The sequence below is a fragment of the Octodon degus genome, unplaced genomic scaffold, assembly GCF_000260255.1.
Source record: "Octodon degus isolate 3935 unplaced genomic scaffold, OctDeg1.0 scaffold00047, whole genome shotgun sequence".
Taxonomy (NCBI): Eukaryota; Metazoa; Chordata; class Mammalia; order Rodentia; family Octodontidae; genus Octodon; species Octodon degus.
The window spans coordinates 6,986,543-6,995,162 of record NW_004524623.1 but is presented as its reverse complement, the minus strand read 5'-3'; the positions used below and the strand labels follow the sequence as shown (position 1 = coordinate 6,995,162).

At 42.1% G+C, this 8,620-nt stretch overlaps 1 pseudogene; it reads left to right on the top strand.

Annotated features, from left to right (window-relative positions):
• The window catches only part of LOC101570657, a 194,264-nt pseudogene extending 190,071 nt beyond the window's left edge, over positions 1-4,193 (top strand).
• The last annotated feature ends 4,427 nt before the right edge of the window (positions 4,194-8,620 follow it).

The window sequence follows — 8,620 nt, the reverse complement described above, 5'->3', positions numbered from 1 at the left end:
CGGGTATCTTCCTGGAATACCCAAGGGGAGCAGCCCCTTCAGTTCCCATCAAGCCTCTGTGTCTTCCACATTCCAACGTTCCGCTGGGACAAGTGGGCAAAGGAGATAAGTGGGCTGGCTGAGGCCGGAAGCGGTGCAGCCCGAGGAACGGTCCTCCTGTTATCCAAGAACAATTTCCGGCCAAGAAGGCAGGGCGTATGGTGACCACATCCATAATCACTACCTGAGAACAGAAAGCAGAGCCTGGACTCAGTTACCAGCTCAACTGGCCCTCAGCTAGCGAGTGCCACACCGCGAACACTGCATAGCTCTTAATGAATGCCGGAATCACTGAAGCTTTCTGGACCTTTGTGCCTTATAAATAAGAAGATTGTGCTCTGGTGGGGTAAAACAATGATTGCTAATACTTACTTGATAGGTACTGGGCCCTGTTGTGAGTTAATTAAAAATTGCGTTTGTCATAAAAATCATATTAGTTCCTTTTAACATGTAGGAAAAATCAAAACACTGAGAAGTTAAGCAGCTGTCTGTGATTTGGTAAGAGGCAGGAGCAGGACTCAAAGCTCCAAAGTCCACGGATTCCTCTAGTGCACCTTTGAAAACTTCTAGCTTGTATGGCTATTATTCTCATTTTGTTAACTGTTATTATAAGAAGATGTTTATTTTCTAATTTATGTATATGGCCAGTATTAATTTTCATAGTTTGGTCCTCTGTATCTATTAATGTTTAAGCCTTCAAACATCACTGAGAATCCTGTACTATCGTTAAAATGCAGAAACTAGTACTTTTTTTACCTACTGCAGAAAAAGTACCCAGCAAGAGTACTGGATGACAGGCCTACCATGCAAAACATCTACTGAGGAATATAAAACTGCTGCTCTAATGAGACACAGGAGTGGGAATAAAGACAGTGCAGGAATGTGCTGATGAATGAGCTCTCTAAAAATGAAAGCGTCTATCTGGACCATGTCCCCAGGGAAGTTCATGGGCCAAGAACAGAAGGCCAACTGCGCGAAGAACTAGGATTGGGGCTGGGGGTGTGTCTCAGCAGCACGATGCATGCCTGGCAAGTGCAAGGTCCCGTGTTTAATTCCTGATACTAACAACTAGGATTGGAGGTCCCATTTGACCCAGCTATTGCCCTTCTGGGTATCGTCCTGGAAAAATTTAAAATGTACTACAGTGAGATATGTGCACCCATGTTGATGGCAGCGTAATTGGTAGTAGCTGACTCATGGAAATACCTCAAATGCCTATCAACTGAACAATGGATTAAAAAAAAAAAGACTTTTTTTATATAATAGAGTACTATTCAGCCGTAAAGAAGGCTAACTTTGAGGCATTTCTAGGTAAATAGATGCACCCTGAGAACCTAGTCTCAAGTGAAATAAATCAGACTCACATGTGTAAACAGCACTTTGTCTCCCTGGTGTCAGAGACGGTAAGAGCAAATAAGCACCGAAATGTACAATAGATATTGGGAAATGAGAACACATTGTTCAAAAGTAAGAACTAGAGTAGGGAAAGGGAGAAAGCAAGGAAGGGGAAAAAAGGGGGTTTTTTTAAGGATAAAATGGAAACCAAGCTTTGTAAATAGGGAGGGGAAGATAGGTTGAAGGGAGAAGAGGGGCTTGGGAAAAAATAGAGACATGAAAATACGTACAGGTACAAATTCCCTATGATGAGTATGATCAGTATGTGTCTCTAAAATGTGCCAGTAAATTTAGTTATATTTGGGGGGAAAAACAAAACTGAAGGACGCAGGAGAGGCCACAGTCGTGTGGGAGAAAAAGCACAGGATTTGAATTCAGGTGGCTGAGCGTAAATTTTAACAGCTGTACAGCCCTAGAGGGGTTTGTTCGCCTTGCTGAGCCTGCTGGTGCATCCGGAAATCGAGTCCAGAACCTCGCAGGCACAGCATGAGGGCTGAGCCGGGTGGTGGAGCACGCCTATGGGATCTAGACTTTTGTTGTGCAAAGTGAGCGCGAAGACCAGCAGCGTGCACAGGGCGCAGGAGTTTGCTAGAAAGGCCATTCTCACGCCTGCCCACACCTACTGCAACAGACTGCCTCTCACCAGCGTTTCCAGGGGAGCTGCGTCCACCCTATGCCCTGAAGCACTAAGGGAATGTGTCCTGTTGTAATCATGAGACTCTATTTTGTTTTCACAGGTCGCCAAGGAAGTGGGACATGGTCAAATAGAAAAGGTAGCCCTTCCCGAAGATTCCCATCAGCCTCTGCGCCAGCTTCTGAGGCGCTCTCCAGGCACAGGGGAACAATGCCAAGCAGGTAAGTGGGTTATTTCTGCAGTTTCCTCTGCTCATGAAAGGCCCACTTGAAAGAGTCATTTCCTCATAAAATCTTTTGCGTTTTTGAGCTAGAAGAACCAATAAAATGCAAACTCATATATACAAAACTATTCCAGTCCTGGGCAAGATTGTTAAATCTTCGACTAAATGTAAGTAGTAGCCAAACAGAATTTTAGTGGATTTTAATCTTTCCTACTCACGGTGCCTGACAGCAACAACTATAGACGGTGACTCAGAAAGGGAGACTTCTTAGCATAAATCTGTCTTTTATTAAATCTTTGGTGTATATGAAACCTATAATAGGTGCTTCAAAAAACATATTCTGAGTCGAATTGAATTGAATTGAATTGAACTGAGTGGAGTTGCGTTGCGTTGCATACGCATCAGCTTCCTAATTGCCATTAAGGTCTTTAGTATGGTGTGAACTGGGTCAGATTCCGGACTGATAGGATACAGGAACTGTTGGACGCTGGACTGGCTTAGCTCCACTTTACACGCACAGGTCATGGCAGTGAACAGACTCACACACAGATTGTTAGGACAGTTATCATCCTCTTTACTTTCAATTTCACTTCTCAAAAACTAATAATGGGGCTGGGGAGATGGCTCAGTGGAATAAGTGCTTCCCTGGCAAACGCAAGGGCCTGAGTTCAATCCCCGATTCCACCAAAAAAACCCTAATAATGGGAACACGTACAGTTTATTAACCTGGTGGAGTGTCATAATAGAAACACACTGATTCCATTAAAAAAAAAAAAATTGTTTCCATTTCCAAAGACTTCCAGTGTTTCAACTACAGAATATTTTAGTTGAGTCTATTTGTCCCTCACAAATAGTGGTATTTAGATTTGACATTTGTTTGGACACAAAAGAAGAATGAAACAAGAGGGTCAAAAGAGTTAGTGACATTATCTCCTGGAAAAATGAGGTGCTGAGGTATAGTCACCTCCAAAGAGCATGATTACAGGATGCTCCGAGGCCCAGCAGCATGGGAACGGGAGAATAGCCGGGGGTGTGCCTGGACACACTTGCCTTTCCTGAAGACTCTCTGTCAGCTGGTTCTACTTTACTCAGAGGTTCACAAGGCAAAGGTTATTCAATAACAGAATAACTTGATAGAATGTGCCCATATGCTCACAGGTATTTATTTACATTTTGCTTTAAAATCTGTATTCACCCAAGATGCAAGCACGTCTGGCCATGCAGTGAGTTCCTAGGGCCTTTTTACGTGAAAGCCCAACCAATCCTTGCTAGGAGAAGCTAGGTGAGGCCACTTGTCACGGCTCTAGGGTGACCAGCAACCTTAAGGGGACAGGAGTTTTTTATAATACAGTGAATCCAATTTTCTGATCACTCCTTGATCTAAGCAATTTAAATTTAATCAGGGCCACATCCCTGAAGAGGAAGCTGTCAAAAAAAGACCTCTGAGCAGTGGAGGATGGGGTTCAGATGGCACTAGATCCAGCCCCGCATTGGTGGACAGATCAGGCAGAGCCCTCAACGTGTCTGCAGAGTTCACACCGAGACCCTGCCACTAGTGGTCAGAACAGCACCACCTTGAGCAGCTATTTATGGCATCTTTGGTAGATGCCCACAAGGGAGCAATTGAGTTGCTGTGTGGAAAATGTTCAGTCTCCATGAGGGCTGGCATTGATTAGGACTCATTTGGGTGTGTGGCAGAATCTAAATTCAAACTAGCTGAAAAATGAAGTGTATTGGCCCACCTGGCTGCGAAGTCCTCAGGGCGTATATCTGCCTTAGACTCCATTCCTCAGGGCGCATATCTGCTTTATGGCTTTCATGTTGTCTTCATTTTCAGGCAAGCAGTCCACCATCGGGCCCCCAGCCTCACTCCTACAGCTTCACAACTCCCACAGGGAGTAGTTCTTTACTTTTTGCCTTCAGAAAGCTTCTCATCGGCCTGACTTGGGTCTTACAATTACCCAAAGCCAATCACTGTCGTTATGGGACTGCAGGCTTTCTTTTGCCGAGGCCTGGGCCATGTGTTCCTCTCCAGAGTAAGGACATGGTGTTGGCTTCACCTGGCTCAGAGAGATGGAGAGCTAGAAAACGACTGTTTGCTGGAAGAAAAATGAAGCTTCTGCTGCCGCAGGAAGGAGGAAGTCATGCTGAAAGGATTTTTAAGAGATTCTCCCAGCCATCCCCATCATGAGCACTAGAGACTTAATGAGAAACACACTTTCTTTGGAAATGAGAGCCTTTTTTATTTTACAGTGGGCAGAGTGACCCAAACATTTATAGCCTTTGCTCACTACACAGATTTCATCATGAGGCCTCACTGTGAAGACAGAGCGTAGTGTCTGGAGGTGACTCAGGCACTGTCCCGGGGCTCAGCTCCCCACCCACGGCCTCCTTGCCAGCTCCCTGAGTCACCCGTGCCCCACCCGACGTGTTCTGCCTTTCCCACAGTTTCCTTGACTCTTCTGGGACAGATGGCTGCACTCAGAGCTGAGGAAAAGAGGTGGTGTCGTTTAGAAACAAGAGGGCCTCTCCTCAGGCCCAGCTAGCAGAAGAGCGGCTAAGGAAGCGGGGGTGGGGATTACACACTTTGCAGTTTCTGGCGCATGGAAAACGAGATTCCTGGGAGGTTGTTTTGTTTTGTTTTGTTTTGTTTTGTTTTGTTTTGTTTTGTTTTGTGTGCTAGGGATGAACCTAGGGCTTCGTGTGTATTAGACAAGTGTCCTGCCTCTGAGCTACATCTCTAAACCTAATAGCATATTCTTTATTATAACGGGTGAATTCTTTAATGTCTATCTTCACAAAACAAATAAAACCCTCTAGAGGGCCAGAATGATAGCTCAGCAACTTAAGCACCTGCCTGGCAAGTGCAATGTCCTGAGTTCAATCCCTGGTACTCAGAAATAAATAAAACCCTGTAATCTCCTTTTGGTTCCATGGATACCATGTAGCTCAGGGTCTCCTTCTGCTGGAAGCTTCCCTTCTCCTGCCCTCCTCCCATCCTCTTTCTCTCCTGTTTCCTAGTAGGAGATACAGAACCTGGCACACAGAAAGCTCCCACACATGTTTATGTAATGAGTGATTTAGTGATGGAAGATGGAAGGTGGACAACCTGCTACAGCGTCCAAGGTGGGTAGATGGAGGGTCATCAACACTGGGGTGTTCTCTGATTTTTCTTTATGTTTTTGACTCCAGGAAGTGACTGAAAGTCCTTTTGTTTTTAATATAATCTTCAGCAGCTTCCTTATTGTGGATAATCCCAAATACTGCCTTGAAAGCCAGCAGAGTCCAAAGCATCCATACTTAGCAGCAAATGTTTTTCTGTAACCATCCATGACAGTTCTGAGATCTGACAGCAGTGGAAATGCTTCTGCAGCCTAATTACTGATAGAATGAGCTCAGTGTTTGGATACAATAGGAAACATTCATTAAATGCTTTGTGATTAATCTGCAATTAATTTAGATGTTTGTGCAGTTGTGCTGTACAGAATTAAATACAGCAACATAAATATAAATAATAAATAATGAGCTGTAGCTATCAGAATTGTAAAATCCTTTAATAGACCATAGCCCATTTGGTTTTCTATAGTTTCTACTGAAAATCATTTAGAGCTTTTTAAATATGCTTAAAGAAAAGAATAATAACCTCTTATTCCAAGTAATTATAACATAATAATAATCCTATCATTCCAAACAGTAGTAATAAAAATAATTACAGTGGAAAAAGTGAGAGAAATTCAAATCTATTTTTTTAAAGCAATCTTGCTTTACTCCCTAGTAAATAAAGAAGACAATGTTTCCATTTACATACTTTACATTCAATAAATGTTAATGAATCATCTATTATGTTCTGGGTAATATATTTTTCAGGTGAAGAAGATGGTAGATAAATAGCTTACCCTAAGCATAATGAACAGAAATTCATGAAAACAAGAATTTCCAAAATCCTTTTTAGTCCTTTAAAATAATGTTTTCCAGTGGCCCACGTTAGTGTTTCCCATGTCCATATGGCATCTTCCACTTTACAAAGCAATCATATGTATATGTCTCAGTTAGCACTGACAGAACTCTCAGAGGCCCTCAGGACTAGTACTTCGCATTTGGGAAGGTGAAATTTAAAGGAGTGAGGAGAACCACCCCAGGCGACGCCAGTGACAGGTCGTTGAGCTAGAATGAGCACCAGACCTCCTGACTCTGAGCTTGATTCTCTTCCCAGTTATTTTTCATTTTAAACAGGAGTCAGACTCATGTGGCTAAAAACTGGCTTAAGAACCCAACTTTGGCAAAGACATGAGTTCAAGAGTCTTTCTAAAATATGACCTGATTTTAGATTTGTGTGTTAAGAAATTGATGGCTTGAGCCTGTGATCTTCAGTGCCCATCCCTTCCTCCAAAGTATGCCCTAAGACTTAACCAAGCATTTTCCATTCACAGAATTCAGCCAAGAAGAGATGAAGTTGTGTACTCAACGCTGTTGCTAAATTGAAAGTCTGTGAAGCTGTGTTTCTACAAGCTTTAAACAACCACTCATCAAAAATGCACTAGATTCTAAATCCTTGGATGCCTTTTAAAAGCTCAATCGGCTCTTTCGAATCAGACACAAAGATCAATGCTACATGCCCTTGAAGAAATCAAAGCCAAAACACTTTCAGCTTTGCCAAGTGAAGATTTTACTGGCAGGCTCCTAAGAGTGAGATTAATATTTAGCATTCTTAAGTGAGCTGATAAGCTCTGGTACAATATAAATAGCTGTCACTTAGTGGCTGGTGACAGAAGATTCCACCCATCTCTGTTCCTCTGCCCTACTCCTACTCTGTATTATGACTAAATGGTCTCTAATCAGCTTCCAGGGTCTCAAGAAATACCACTTACAAGGCCATTAGTGGGTTACTGCTTTTTTTTGGTGGTTCAATATCTGAGTTGGTGGTCTCTCATAAACCCCAAAGAACCAGGAAGAAAAGAAAAGCTTCTTGATGGTAAGTGAAGTAATCTTGTGGAAAGGAATGAATTTTGGTAGCAGACAACCTGGCTTCCCTCTTTTTCATGCTTAATGTCTGTTTATTACTAGCATATATAATGGGGGTGTCCCAATACACAGGGTCTTGGAATCCTTTGGCAAAATTTAGGAATAATTGCCTTCCCTATCAACAACACACGGTTGTAGAATCAAATGAAGGGAGGTCTTTGAAAGTAGTTTTATAAATTGCTAACTGGATCATGTTTTCTCTTTTTCTTTGAAGATGCTTAATTTTGTTTTAAAACAATATGTTGCTGGAAATTCGTTTGGAAAGATGAACCAAACGTTATGTAGGAAAAATAAATTTATCTTATTGACATTTTTTAAGAAAACTAAATTTAAATAAAAATGTATCAAGGGATAGGTCAAGAGCACTACAAAGTATTTTTATTTTTAAAATGCTGGAAGATTGAGCACACACATGCCAGTGGTTCTTAATGAATTTTTGTGTCAGTGATTAAAAGAACTGACAGCTTTCAAAATCATGTTTTAGTATTTTTATTAGTAATCATAAAATTATTGGAATTCTACTTGTTTATGTTATATTATTTTTATATGATTCTATAATTAGGAAGCTAACTAAATCATGCATACAGTTTGAGCTTAAATAATCAACAAAGCAGGGAATTAAGATACCTTGTTTCTTTTTATTTCGGTACTGAGGATCAAGCTCGCAACCTTGCATTTGCCAGGCAGGTGAGTGTGCCACTGAGCTATCCCCCCAGCCCTAAAAAATTTAGAATGACTTGAAGTTAAAAATAGTACCTATCTTTCAGGATTGAATTTATACTACTGTTTAAATTCCTATCTCTTTAAGATCCTCTTGGTTGTGACACATTCCCAGGATCTCCTTTTTTGAATGACACTGACAATTTCGAGAAGTACTGGTCAGATATATTATAGAACATCTCTCAGAACTGGTCTGAGTTTTTCTCATGAGTAGACTGCGCTTATGAGTTTTGGGGAGGAAGACTCCAGTACACACTTTAGTTACTGGAGTTTAGGGATGGACAGGGGGACAGTTTTTCTGGCATGAGGAAGAGCTTTTGGGCCTGAAGAAGGATGAGCCACTGCTGTATCTCACAGCTCCGAGAGTGCTGTGAGCACGAGAATCTTCCAGCCCAGTCTCCCAGGAGGATGTACTAATCCCAGGTGCCACAGCACAGAGACCTCTTCCCAGTTCTCCTTGCTGTGGTGACCAATGTCCCTTTACTAGAAGAAAAGGAGTCAACTAATGGAATGTTCCTCTTCGAACAACTAGAGATTCTGCTACAACACAGAAGGGTCCGGTGTGTGAAGTCAAGTCCTGCTTGAAC